Source organism: Xiphias gladius, chromosome 6 (assembly GCF_016859285.1).
Source record: "Xiphias gladius isolate SHS-SW01 ecotype Sanya breed wild chromosome 6, ASM1685928v1, whole genome shotgun sequence".
NCBI lineage: Eukaryota > Metazoa > Chordata > Actinopteri > Istiophoriformes > Xiphiidae > Xiphias > Xiphias gladius.
The window spans coordinates 13411082-13425854 of NC_053405.1; positions in this window are offsets into that span (position 1 = coordinate 13411082).

A 14773-nucleotide genomic window follows, 5' to 3' on the forward strand; every position below is an offset into this window, starting at 1 on the left:
CACAGAGACCAGTGGAATAAACTATTAAAAGCATTAATTGCCTCTGTATGTTGGCTTTTGTTTGTCCAACTTTTGACCTCTACGAAGAAGGAAGCGGCACTGTGCTGGACCACACAATAAAATTAAAATCCCAAAGGGAACATGTAATTTTCACAGCGTCTGACCCTCTAACAAAAAGGCCACAGGTCTGACCAGCCAGTCTGACATGATGGCTGTCAGGGCGACAGCAAATCCCCGGGATCCCTACTTATTAATTTCTTGTAATTGGGTATAGATAAGATTTAAAGCCAAATCTACTTACTTTAAATCTACTTAAATCTACGCTACTAATGGACTGAACTGTAAGATTTTCCAACAGGACTGCTATCTTCCCAGTAAATACTTCTGAGGGAATTACTTCTGTGTTCGCATGAGTGTAGGTCTCTCTCTTTGAGGAAAAAAAAACAAATTAATATCATCTATATGCAACTGTTATTTACAGATTTTATTGAACTGATCTCTCCCTAGATTGGTTCAAAATTGACACTGACAAACAGTAAACACATTTAAACAACAGAGGCGAGTGACACAGTAAATCAGAGTTGTGTGTGAGCTAATATCTTGTGTGTTTTAAAGTACTGCAATGATAATGCTGTTGGTTCTGCGGCTTTGTAGTTAGGTTTTTAATTTAAGAATTAAGTTTTTTTTTTTATGTCTTGTACGTGAAATGTATTGCAATGCCGGTCTCACGGTTTGTAGAACGTTAGGAAATGCCAGGCAGTTGGGGCTTACCAACAAACCATAGCTTTAGGATTGCCCTTCTCCAAATTTCTTCCGTCTTAAAATCTGATTGTTCACTACGTGTCCTAAGGGACGGTAAAAAAAAAAATGCAATTTTGAATATTCAACATAGTATGTAATATAGTCTCTCTGCTTGTGTTATTAGGCCAGTAAATGCTAGAACTAAGCGTGCATAATGCGAAAGCTAAATGGTGAATATGGAAAGAAATGTGTGAATAATTACAGTTTTTTCCATTTATTTAAAAGATGATGCAAATGTATTAGGTCTGGCTCTCCTTAAAGGAGATTGCTCCAAATTTTGCACATTTAGTGACAAAAAAATAATAATAATAATAAAAATTGAAATTGAGACGGCCAAATTCTTGAGCTTAAGGACCTATACTGTATGTGATTAATGTACTTACATAATAGTGTATGCTACATTTTAAAGAAAACACCTTTTTTTCCTAAATCTGGCAGAGCACAGCTACAAAGTCTCATCACCTGATGAGTTAATGGTTAAACCAGCGGTACTGATCATCAGCCCAAATCCTGAGATACTGTATGTTATGTTCATTTGGTTCTATGGGGGAATAATAAGTATTATTTATTACCCCTTTAAGATGTTCTTGGTGCTCTATCCTGTTTCAGACACTTCACACATCTTCACTTTTTTGTCTTACGCAGCAAAATGGTGGATAGTAGCTGACTGAAACGCATATATTTGCATAAGCAACATTCCCGAGTCTGTCAAATTAACCATTAACAATCAGGTAACTGGGGTAAACTAACACCATGCAGAAAACGAGGGCACAAACCTCAAACGTAGCCCCTCTTACAGCTTCATCAGCAGCTGAATGAATATATTTCCCAGGTAATTTTGACAAGGTAATCACTCAGGACACCAGGCAAAGCTTATGGCCAACCATTGGTTTATTTGACTTCAGCCCACTACATGTAAAAACATGGCTTTTCTGTGGCCTGCTAATATGGTACAGTTATTAGTCTGGCGTCAACCCAACGTTGTGTGTGTCCACTCAGTTCATTTCTACACATAGATCTGCTCTCGGTGTGCTGTGCTCAAAGGCAGGGGCAATGTGGTTCTGGTTAGGAAGGGAAATGGAGAGACAAAGAAGCAAGAGGAAAGAGCGTTAAATCAACATGTTGGAGCACACTTTACCTGATGATTTTGACATACAGAACTATAACCAATGTAAAATAAATATCTGCCAACGATAAAGGAGCACTTTGGGGTTTATCAGTCCCGTGTGTGAGTTTGAAGAGTTGAGTGAGGAGAATGATTGCTGAGAATGTTTATGTGTCTTCTTAGGACTTGTATATATAAATATCCATGAAAGCCACATTTAAAGAGCCAGCCAACCAGCTAACCAGCCGGACAACTAGTCACACACTGCCAGACATTCCACAACCCTCATTGCCCCCCACATTTCCTCTATTTTCTCCTTTACCAGTAAATAGCAACTCGCTTTCATTCCATATCGACTTGTTATCTGCCCAGTTTTACAAGCAAATGGGAAATATAACAAGCACTCGGTGCTGGATCACCATTACTTATGCTCTTTGAAGTGCATGTTTTCTCGGAAAAAACATCCTTCTCATTAAGTCGTTTCATTTAGTATCACAGTTATAAAAATCTTCTTTTTATTCAAACAAGTGTAAAAAAAAAATCCAACAAATCCAACCTCATGCAGGTCAATGCATTTTTTTTTTTTTAAAAAAACAACAACTTGTAGATCAAATGCTTCACTAATAGTTTTCATTGTTAGCTGCGGAGTCATCCCTTGTAATCCAGCATTGCTGTTCGTAATTTTACTTCACTGATATCAGTCTCACTGTTACCTTGCTTTACACTGTATCAGAGCTGTTTTAAGATAATGCTAATGCAAACTGAACATTTCCTACTGCTAGCACATTAAAAGTGTTCCACTTGCATGAAGCAGTCAGAACAAAAAAAAATCTATTTATCACCAAGGCTAGCGCTGACCATGGTCTGTTATCAAAAGTGCGTCTACAAAAAAAGACACGCATTTTAAGCTTTTTTTTTTTTTTTTTTTTGCTGCAGATCAGTTTGAAAAATTCTAGTGAGTAACAGAACAACAATGACCAGCTACAACGATCTGTTATACGAAGAGCTGCAAGCAACTCACTGCACACCTCAAACTTTCTCAACAAGATAGCCGGCGCCTTGTGCTCTACCCTGCTGTTGTGTGGAAAACTACACATGAAATTGGATCACAGTTGCAATTATTTTTGACTGACTTTGTTTAAACAATGTGAGTTTGTTTGGCTGGTCTGTAAACAAATACACTCGGTACTCTTCTGCTGTAAAATTAAACTGCACTTGCTATTACCAACAGTAACCACAGGTGTCACCAAATCGACCAGTGCTGAACTCTTCAGATCTTAATAAAACGAATACATCATCATTTGTGAAGGGAGTCTACATGTGTGTTGAACAGAATAGAAAATAATTGACAATAGCATAGGAAAACTCAACAAAAGCGGAACAATTTGCATACACGTTTCCGTAGGTCACTGTTGAAAAATCAGCTCAGAGCATAAATTGCCATATTTTGAGTCAGAGCAGACCAGGAACACAAGTCAGTCACCCATTCTGCTCTACCCTGCGTACTTTCCATCCCCACATTCTCCTCTATCTGACTGACATGCTGTGGAGCAGGAAGGGCGGGATGTGCGTCCAAGAGCAACGATGGTTTTCACGGTCACAGACCACTGCACGGGACCCTATAAATGTCATTCTGTCTGGTAGGAGGAGGGTACAAAGATGGGGGGGCTAAAAGCAGGATCACCCAGGCGATAATGTGTTCCACAGCCACTGCATTCCAACAACCTGCATGTTTGAATCAAATCCCACCATCCCTTACCCCAACAGTGGAGACAGATCTGCAAATGTCTGCTGTGGAAACCCAACATGCCCTCACACTCACAGGAGTATTCCTGTAATTTCAAGAGATATGGAAGAGGGGGCAGGAAAGACTGGTGGTGGGGTCACTTCCCAGCCAAGGCTTCTCAGGAGTACAGTTCCAAACCACGTTGGTGTCGCACAGCCATGCTGCGGACAGCGCGAGCCTGGTTAGTGTTGGTCATAATTGCAGCTAACAGCAATCACTGAGCAGGGAACCTCAGTAAGATAACCTAGCATAGTTCTGGTATTTGAGGAATTGGGGGTTTCCTTTTGGAAACTTCAATGGTAGATCGTGTTTCTGTTTGTGGAGATGTCTCGTTAGTGAGCAACACAGTGGGTATGGGGGTAAATCAAAACACATATTTCTACAGGATTCATGGCCACTTTCAATCTGTTTGGCACTGACAAGCAATTCGGGGTTTGCCTGCATCAAGTAGTTGAGAATACCCAGAGTATTTTTAAGATGCTTTGTCAAAGGAAATATGCCTTGAGATTAAAAGAGCTATTAGAGTTTATGGTGACTTTTCCAAGGTTTTCAGTGTACTGTGTGACATTGTGCAGTGGCATAGTGGTTGAAATTGGCTGATACTAATCCAAACTCCACCAGCAAAAAAAAAAAAAAAAAACGCGGCTACTGGCCAAGTTTTTCAAGAAGGTCTCACTCATCCATGTGCATATATGCATCTGCTTTTACCAGTGTTTGTCTTCATGTTTATTTATGTACGTCTCAGTCTGCTGCTAAGCATTAAACCGCAGTGATAATAATCAGAGGTGCTAATGGTTACTGATATTACACAGTTCTTTTAGCACCCTGCTCCTACATACACAAAAAAAAACACACCGAGAAACACACACACGCAGAAACACACAAACACGCACCAAGTCTGGCAGGGCTAATCCAAACAGCAGGGCTTCTCACTAGGCTTCCTCGGGCGATGCTGGTGTCAGTGGCCCACTGCCCCGAGGGCACCAGCCTATCACTCTGCCTGCAGGGCCTGACCGGACCTCCAAGCCCCGAGGGCAGATGCTCCTCTCCACCCTACCCAGCCATCCTCTCTGCTGCATTATTGATGAGCTCCTCTCCCCTGCGGAGCTCTCTAACAGCCTCTGCACTACAGAGAGACTCTGCTGGTACAGAGTCTGCAGCTAGAAGAAGTTGGATTGGAGTTTGGGAAGTATAGCAGTTGATGTATGTATGTGCAGAATGTGTATGTATGTGTGTACGTAGGGTGGATAGATCGACAAAGAGGAGAATCTGAATAAGAATGCATAGGTGCTTTTTGCCTCCTGCAATACACCCAGGAGGTCTGTTTAGTAAAACAGTGTGTGGTGTGAAATCACACTGTGGGTCACAGATAGAAAATGCTGATATGCAACCTGCCTTCTTTTCTAACACCACTCTTCAGGACTTTTGAGAATTTGAAGAAAAATTCAGCTCCATATCACCCCCAAATCCAAAGGGAAGAGAGAATGCTTCTGTAGGGATTTCTAAGGAAACAGAGCTTTGTACTTTAGTCTGTATCCTGTGCTGGATGGAAAAAGAAAGAAAACTGTATTCTGCAGTGTACAGGTATAGTACAATGGTCTGAGAAATTGAGCTTGTGAATGCACTGTACTGTGTGGAAAGATGATGAGTAATGGTCTTGTCTGAGTCAAAGTTAGCTTTCAGCCGAAAAAACTGCAACCCTGGGAGCCTTTAACTGGCAGGGATACCATAAACCCTCCTTTTTTAAAGCCATAAATCAATGAGAGTAGACTGTACTTTTCAAATAAATACCGGATTCAGGAGAAGGGGGGCAGGATTGGGTGGATAAGGGGTCGGGTTTTTGGATTGGGGCTGTAGTGACATCATTGTATGGAGTTATAACAGTTTGTCAGTCCAATGTGAGGAATAAACTGACCTTCTGAAATGCTTCGGGGCAAAGGTTAACTACAAGTTGATGTGCTTGTATGTACAGTACTGTATGTACTTGTATTAACGTGGTAATACCGTGGCCGCAGTACTTTTAAGGTGGATGCTGCTGGTTGCTGGTTTCTCTCTGTGTCCCAAATTTATCCAACTTTCACTTCTTGCCTGTTGACTCTTGGATTAAAAACTACTCCACTCTTCTCACTACATCATCAATAGCTACTAACTTTTGTTTTATGTCGGGATAGAAAAATGGATTTGTCTCATGTTAGATCACATTCTGGGCATATGAAAACCTAGTGCATGCTCTCTTTGCGTCTCTGCTTCTGCTGTGTGCAGGCATGCACTCCAAAGAATTCACACAATAATCTGAATAAGCAACTAACAGAAGAGTAAAAAAAAAAAGGCCTGATGTTTGGTAAATTCCTCAGTGGCAATGTATTAACAAGCCTATAAATGATGTATTCAACTCTTATATTCATCACTTTCAATAATAAAAAGTATAAGTATCCGTCCTCGTGTCATCGTCGGATCAGCAACGAATTTCAGTATGGCCGACCCATATTTCTTATCCAGAATCCTATGAATCATCTGCAATAGCACCAGAGGGAACAATGAATTGTCATGTACAAGACCATTTCATAATTCAATAAAGCACAAAAAGAGTTATATGCAAAGAAAGCTAATCCTATTTAGTTTACATAATTAATGTAATTACCTAAATTAATTAATTTAAAAGTATTATATAATCTTTCATATAAGGGCTTTTTGGTCTCTGAGCCCCTTTTGATTTCTAAGCCCAGCGTGCAGCCACAACTTGATATGTATTACTTTAAATATATGAGTCAAAATGTTAACGCTATGCTCTATTGGAACTCATCACTGTGGCTGAGGGAATGCGTAAACTGTCTCCTCACTAGAGACCACCATGATCTCTGACTCACATAAGACATATTACAGAGGGGGTTCCCTTTTGAAATGGCTGATAGCTTGTCAGTGGGGGATCAGTTAAGATCAGAGGTAAATGGGCAGCAAGCAAGCAGAGGGTACTCCATGCAAACAGAAGACACTTGAAAAAACACCAACTCAAGGTCTAATCTGATATAGAGGGAGGAAAGAGGAGAAGGTAAAAGGGGAGTGTGGAAGGGAGAACGTGCGTGAATAAGGTGGGGTAAGAAGAGCAAGAAAGGAGAAACACAAGAATAAAAGAAAAAAGTGAGTAGGAGAGAGCAGGAGAATCAGTAAAGTAGAGGAAGGGGGTAACATAACAAGAGGAGGAATAAAAGTAAGAAGACAAGAGAGATGCTCACTGGAATACCTTCTTCCTCTGTTTTGCTTTTTAAGGTTGGTGGGATTATGGTCAAATGACGACAGCAGCCAAGCTTGTGCACTGCAATACATGAACATCTATAACCTGATTTGAAGGGAAGGGGGAGGAATGTGTCTGGACAGCAAGCACAAGTATGCATGCTGCAGTTAGCTTCAGCCAAGCTCGGCTAATGCTGCCTGTCTTTCTGATTCACGGTGCTGTTGTGGGCAAACAGCCTGGAGACTGGAGCTGTCGGGGCATTGCCTAAGACGCCAGCCTCTCTTCCTGTCTTTCGCCCACCCGCAATTTCCCTTGCTCCCTCCATCCCCTCCACCTCCTCCACCACCACCCCTGCCACTGCGTAAATCCCACCAGCCGGCAGGCCAGCACGGCTCCCCAACCGCTGTTTTGACAAGTGCTTGAGACATAATGTCACAGGCAACCCCCTGGCCTGCCAAAAATGCTAACTAACCATAACACTAATTACTCAGCAGGAGAATGGGGTTGGAAATGGTAGCTTGAACAGTGAGCAGTGCTGGTGGTGGCCATTGTGGGGAGACTTGGACCCCATCCTGATTGACTGAGGGAAATGAGACCAAGAAGGGAGAGAGGGGAGGGGAAGGGAATTTGTTGGAGGGCCAGAGTGGAATTTCAGGGACTCCATTTAACTGATTCGCAGACGGCAGGGTGAACAGCCGGGTGAAGCTTTCAGGGGGTGCATTGAGTTTCGCGTGGTCCGTCCCCGGTGTCCTCCCCACCCACTTATCTCCGATACCATCAGTGTCAGCAGGATTACATCTCCCATAACTATTTAATGCTTTCATTGCCCGTGTCCCTAAGACATTTTATAAGACAAATAAAGTCAGACAAATATACTCAGTGGTTTCTTTTTTCCTGAGTGTTGCCTCAGAAGAAACCTTTTGGCCAAAATTTTAGAGCTGCCAAGGAAGATGGATACAGTTTTAAAATTATTGAATCGCAAGCACACCGTTGATGAATGACCATTTATTCATGCCAGTTGGGCTGCTCTTAGACGTGCAGATGGTAAAAGTATTATTGTGAAAATTATATGGAGAGAAATTAAGTTTTATGTGCAGACAATCAAAAAAATAGTTTTTCTTATTGTTTTCCTGGATGATAAAAAAGGAAATGAGGTTCATTTTCCAATGTACAACAGTCGATAAATTTGTCCAACTCTTGAATAACTTCAAGAAAGACAGCAATTGTGGTTTACTTGTTTATCTAAAACACGTGGGGAGAGGAAGAGTCAAGGAGAATGCCTGCAGCTGCTTTTAGAACAGCAAACACATGCTGTCAGCAGAGTAATGACAGTCTGATTGGCCCCTCTCACCCACATGAGGAGGACAGTGGAGCTACTGACCCCATCTCTAAGCAGTTAAATGATGTCTCCAAGCTTTCAAAAAGTCATGTGGCTTACTAAGAGATTTTCCCCCCTCCAAAGTCATCTTCATGGGCACACTGAGTTATTTGCTTAGATTGGCGCAGTGCAGTTAGTGAGGGAATAGAGACAGGAGACAATGCAGTCAACGAACTCTGTAATATTTGTTTCATGATGTGCCAAAAATAAACCCAAATTTTGAAAGTAAATTTTGCATAAAAATTTCCTGTGAAAATATACACAGGTCAATTAATTCCAACATCAAATCCAAAAACATTAAAGAGATTACATCCAACAATTGACGAACTTCAGGAACAGTCGTGCAAGCATGAATACAGTCTTTGGAACCAGCAAAGATTGTGTGTGGTTTCCTGTAACACTTTATCCATCAGAGCTTGACTTTATAGAGAAAACGTGATCAAGCAAGGGATACGATGTTTTTAATGTTTAAAGCTATGGGAGGTTTGCGCTTGTGGTTTGGTTAAATATCATGCAACCGCTACCGGAGTTTATTGTTAATGGCACCAGTTTGGTTTCCCAAATGAGCCACGGTGCCATCCCGTTACTCATCCAATGGGCTCATCAGTGTCTTTTCCTGACTGTGAATTTGATCATCAGAACCTTAACATAAACTGTCCCAGTCAAAGATGCGAACGAGGCGCCTGACTCATTTGTGAGTGGAGGAGGAACAGCTATACAGCTAACGGAAAAATTGGGTGGGTTATAAATCAAACATAAATACCCCTACAGTATATAAATACACTTACAGGCATGTATTAACACACACTATCACACATCTAAAGATTATGTTACTTTTCTTTTGTGTGCACAAAATTAAAATTATGCTGGAGGCAACCGAGTTGCTTAAGTAAAATAATGAAAATTTTCATGCTCTAAGAAATGCATGAACAATTAGAGGGCCAAAATGTTGTGCATCGATGTAGAACATTAAATAAAAAAGGTTCTCTCTCTCAGTACAGCAATTACCTTAAATCCCCAGGACGGCTTCAGTAGGATTTAATTCAGTAACAACATTCTTTGCTCTAGAAAAGCACCACAACACAAAGATAAGACAATTTGGAAATGACAGGTTTTGAAAGAAATAAGATTTTCAGAATAGAGATACACTTTTTATTACTAGCTTTGGGAGCCAGACTACATCTGACAATGCTGAGCGAAACCCTCTAAAAACACATCACAAACATGCATTCAAACAGCACCTAGAAATGCAAGCATAAAGACAAATGTTTAGTATTAAGGAAGTGACATATGATGTGATGTGAAATGGGAAAACTGAGATGCTCAGTGACTCTTGGCTCTTCTGGTTCATATCCCTTGAGATTAAAAAAAAGGACTAATTTAGAGCGGATGTTGTCTTGTCTAAATGACTGCCATGTATGAGTGGAATGCGAGTAATTTTTACTAAAGTAATGCAGACAGAAGCGGAAGCACACAAAAGATATTTAACATTACACAATGTCGAGGCATCATATTGATTGTTCTGACCTTGTTTCATGGCAGGTCTCAGGTAGTATCGGTGCTCCCAGTAAATACAGCCTCCTAACTCTCACATTCCCTCGCCTACTCATGGCTTCTCAACATTAACAAGCAAACCGCAAACTGCCAATTACTGCAATCCAGTTACAATCTTAATTCAGGGCTAAAAACTCCCTCTATACTGTATTAGTGACTGCAGCAAAGTGTTTTTAGCAGTGTGGCTTTTCTCCTAAAAGATTTCCGTAGCTGTGCAAAGTCAGGTGTACTGTGCTGACGCTGTCAAGCAAAGCTGATTACTGGAAACTGGCTCGCATGCTGATGGTACCAGAAATCCCAGCGTGCTCTTCATGAGTGACGCTGCTTCACACAGACAATTAACAGCGGTCTAGATGCTGGAGATACCGCTTGCTTTGGTAAGTTTGCTGGAATTTGACAGGGTGAATGTTTTTGGTTTTGGAACGTGTGGTTTTGTTGCTAGGAGGCAGGTATCAAACGCTGTGGGTCAAAATGTGAATAACTCTGTTCTCTCCTCTCAGGCTTTTGTCATGAGCCAAAAACTGAGCTCAGTCTCTCTGGGGATTTGCTGCTTCACAGAAGTCATTAGAGTGCTACAAGCTGTCAGATAGCATGACTGCTGCAGAGACTCTGACATAGCATACAATTTTAAGCTACCACAGGTCAGCCCGGCACTTGTTGTGAGGTCACATCCTCAGCCATGCTATTCCAGGACATGACCACAGGCAGAGTGGCATTACTTCCTTTGAGCTGAGAAACAACCCACCATGTTGTTTTCTGTGTAATTTGAACCACATGAGAATGAAACTGAAGGATCAAACTTATGGCTAAGGGCCATCCCCCACAATGCCTTATTAGTAGAGAAAAGGTCAGTAACACAACGAAGAAAATCTTAAGTGTCAGTAAAAAAAAAAAAAAAAACTCAAAAAGAGCCACTGAGAGTGGAGCAGTGTTAAATCACTGAAAATGTTGTGCATCTTTAACAGGATTTCACTGATCATAATGTTATGACAAAGTTGGGGTTGTCCTTCAAGCGACCACAAAAATCAAAAGCTGTTTATTTGTCAAGGAAAGTAAATGTCAAAGAACTTTGAAGAGATTGGAAATGCTAAAAATGTTCAGTTTCACTGCACATACTGATCTGGAATTTGTCAATTATACCATACTGTTTAGCTCCAGATGTCCAACTCTCAAAGTGACTGCAGTCACATTTTCTTTTTGGCTCAGTTAACATACATCTTAGCCCATCTACAAATAGCTGATCCTGATGACTCCATGGAAGAAAACAAGCTAGTCAAAATCATAAATCCACTCAAGGGTGGATTTATGATTCGGGATATTTTTAAGCTTGCAAATTTGCCAAATGTAGGCAAAATTAAAGAAAAAAATGGTTTAGTTGTAGGCCATAGCGGACTAACTGACACATGGCTACTTCCTGGTTACATCTTTCAATGTATTATGGGAACTGTAGTGCCAAAATATAGAACACGATTATTCCTCAATTGAAGAATGACAAAGTAAAATAATTGGAGTGACAAAATCCTTTCATATTACATTTTTTTCTTTCTAAATATTCTACATAATTTTTTGACGAGGGTAGACAGGGGGTTGTTGGGGGGGGTTCTTAGCTCAAGTACACATGCACACTCGGACACATATTCACAAAGGCATGCACACATGTAAGATAAGCCAAGCTGACATTTAATGATCCCTGTGGGGAGTCTAAGTATACATATGTATACATACAAGCATAACATAAAAGCAAGTACATAAACACAGACACACACCAGCAGCTTCACATAAACACAGTACTTGTTTCTTTTTTCTCTGCTTCTGATCCAACAGGCCAACAGTCACCTCTGTGTCCTGTTCTCAGCAAAGCCAGTTCATACAGCCTCTGATTTATGAGGCTGCTGCACGCAGCCAAAACAACGCCACTGACCTCTTTTCCCACAGTTCTCTTCTCCTCTGTCTATCAGCAGACGCTGAATAGATAATCTTTGTTATAGGTGGTGCAGCAGTTTACCCGTGTCAACAGTGTTTGCGAAAACACTTTGGAGGGTGTTTTAGCAAACTTAGGTGCTAGAGGGGCAAGACTTTATTCATACCACCACATAAACAGAGCCAGAAAGTTCAGATGAGTTCAAGACCATTTATAATGTGTTTTTTTTTATTCCTAAGCTGCCACACTATCTTAATTGCCCGGATGCAGTAAATTACATCTGTCCTGTAAGATAAAACACTGGGTTGAGAATTTTTTGCATTTACTATGAGACAAATTGGAGGTGAAACTCAGAAAAGACAAGCTCGCAAGATAACTCAAAATTGGTCTGACTGGGAGACTGAAGCGGAGTCTAAAAGAGGGAAGGTTATAAATGGGGCTGAGGAGCAGAAAATAATCTCTTGAACAGACAAAATTTAGAAACAGAAACAGGCAATGACTGAAAAACTGGTTCAGGATGAGAAGCAAAAACCGCCTCATACTGAGAAGTAGAAATATTTAAGACCCAGAAGGAAAGTGCAGGTCACTGGCAACAGAAACGCTGCAGTAGACAGGAGATTGTCCTCTCAAAAAATTTAACCCATAGGTCCTTCACGCAAGCGGCTTATTATGAGCCATAGTTAGTTAGTTTTATTGTTAAGCGACATCTAGCGGCTGTGTGAGATGGCATCAGTATTTTCAGTAAATGCAACAAAACAACATGCTTATGTTTCGGTGACTAAGCCCTCTTGTGGACAGAGTAGTCATGACGGGAGCAAAGGAGGAAGTCGGGTGACGTTATAAAGTGACAAAGTCCTCCTAGACAGGAAGTTGGTGTGAATGGATGGGTTGAAAAAACATTGTTTCTTTTCAACACTGTTTCTTTTCACCATGACAACAAAGGGCCTCTAACATTAACAACGTACTTATTTTAACCCAGACCATGATCGTTCCCTAAAACGTACCATGTTGTTTTTGTGCATAAACCTAACCAAACCTTTACTAAAGCATTGTCACAGCATAAAAGAGTTAGTTATTTATTTTTCAACTGTGATTTTTAGAAGTTTATCTGTGCCATAGCTACGCCAATTCAGGCGTAGCCACGGCAATTCAGGTAACGCTCCTATTTTATCATGTCATTTAAGTTGGAGAACTTGTAGGGAATGTGGGACAAAATGCAGCAAACCAGACCCGACCAGTACAGTAAAAGGGAGTTTCAAATGTTCAGAAGCCAAATAACATTAGCAAACCGGTAATCAGACCAGGTACTAGCAGGAAACAGGAAGGCAGGGGAGCTTTGAAACGCTACATCTGAAAAGCAACATAAACTATCGGGCAAAGAAGGATCCAAACTGGCCTATATATTTACAAATTGGACTTACATACAATGTTTGACAATTAGAGACAATATACAGTCTGTACGATTTACAAACCCTTTTTTTAAACCATAAATCAGAAAACATATATATAATCCTTCATTGTTTTCCAGATGTTTTCTTCTACATTTGTCTAGTCTAAATGAAATCTCGACCTGAGCCTTGACATTTAGTCATCTGACTCCATGTGTTTTCACTTGTTGCAGGAGAAAATTCTCCAAACGACAATACAATAGTAATTCTCGCTCTCTTGCTACGATGGACATTATTTGTAGCTCAGCGGGTGCTGTGGAGCCAAAGCAGACTGACCCAGGCTACAGTTTGCAGGAGAGCCTCATGGATATGAAGTGTTCTCTGATGTTGGCTGAACAGAAAAGTGAGGAAGGCAAACAATAGACCTCAGGGGGAATTTGCATCATGTAGATGGGTGTGAAGGGTCTTTGAGGGTCGGTCACCCCCCCCCACACACACACACTCCCTTCCAATGATTCAGAGTTTAGATGTCTATGCCTCCCACTCACTTGCTTCTTTTTCTCCTGATCTCTTGCCATCTTTTTCCCACTGGTGGTGCATTGTTTCCGTCTCTGTCTCCAGTCCCATTTACCCTCAGACTATCTATCTGTAAACACATGCACATATTTGCGTCCACAAACACACACGTGCACAGCCAAACATCTCATCAAGGCTCTTAACAGAAACACATGTCCTGGGTGGAACTTCCTTAGATCCCCAAATTAATACGGAAAAGAATCAAAATATTATGTTCTCTATTATGAGTGCTGAAAACTAATGAACAACAACAGCAAAAATGAAAAGCGTCTTAATTCTGTTTCCTTAATCTTGCCAACAGCTGGGAAACAAAAATCAACCCCGCGTCACCTCAATTTCTCCTCTCAAAGAGTGAGGAGATTTTGCAGAATTACTGGAAATTACATGCTGAATTAAAAGTCCATTTTATCTAAAAACAGAGGGCCTTTGACAGAGACAAAATATTATGGACTATTGGCCAAAGCTCTCTGTCGGCTTAACTACTCCTGCCACCCTGCACAATTTTACATTACTTTATTGTTTCAGTAAAATAGCTTTTTCCCCCTCAGCTTTTCTCTTAATTTCTCAACTTTTCTTTTAATGGATGTCATTTGTCAAAAGGGAGGGAGATAAACACACTTTCAGCCATGGGATTTAAAAAAGGGAAGACTTTCTGGCTTTTTCTTTCTTTTTTTTTCTCCCAGAAGAACTTTTTGGATTAGTGTTGTTACTCTTCTATTTACATATAATGATTCTTAATCCCAGTTTCTCTGTACCAAATCTCCCAGTGAATCTCATGGGCTGCCATCCAGAATGAAAGTCTGTTTGTATATTTAACAGTCCACCCTGCGCTCATGCAGTCGTCGCACACACAAACACACTCGCTCCATCATACTGTGCATGCTGACCCAGCCACACAGCCACCTACCATACCTACAAACACACATACATTTTTTTAGCAAAATGAACTGCGCTTGACTTGTGCAGTCTGTTCCACTGAACGGCCCACACCTCATGTTACAGTAAATTATGATTCCACGGAATCACAAAATT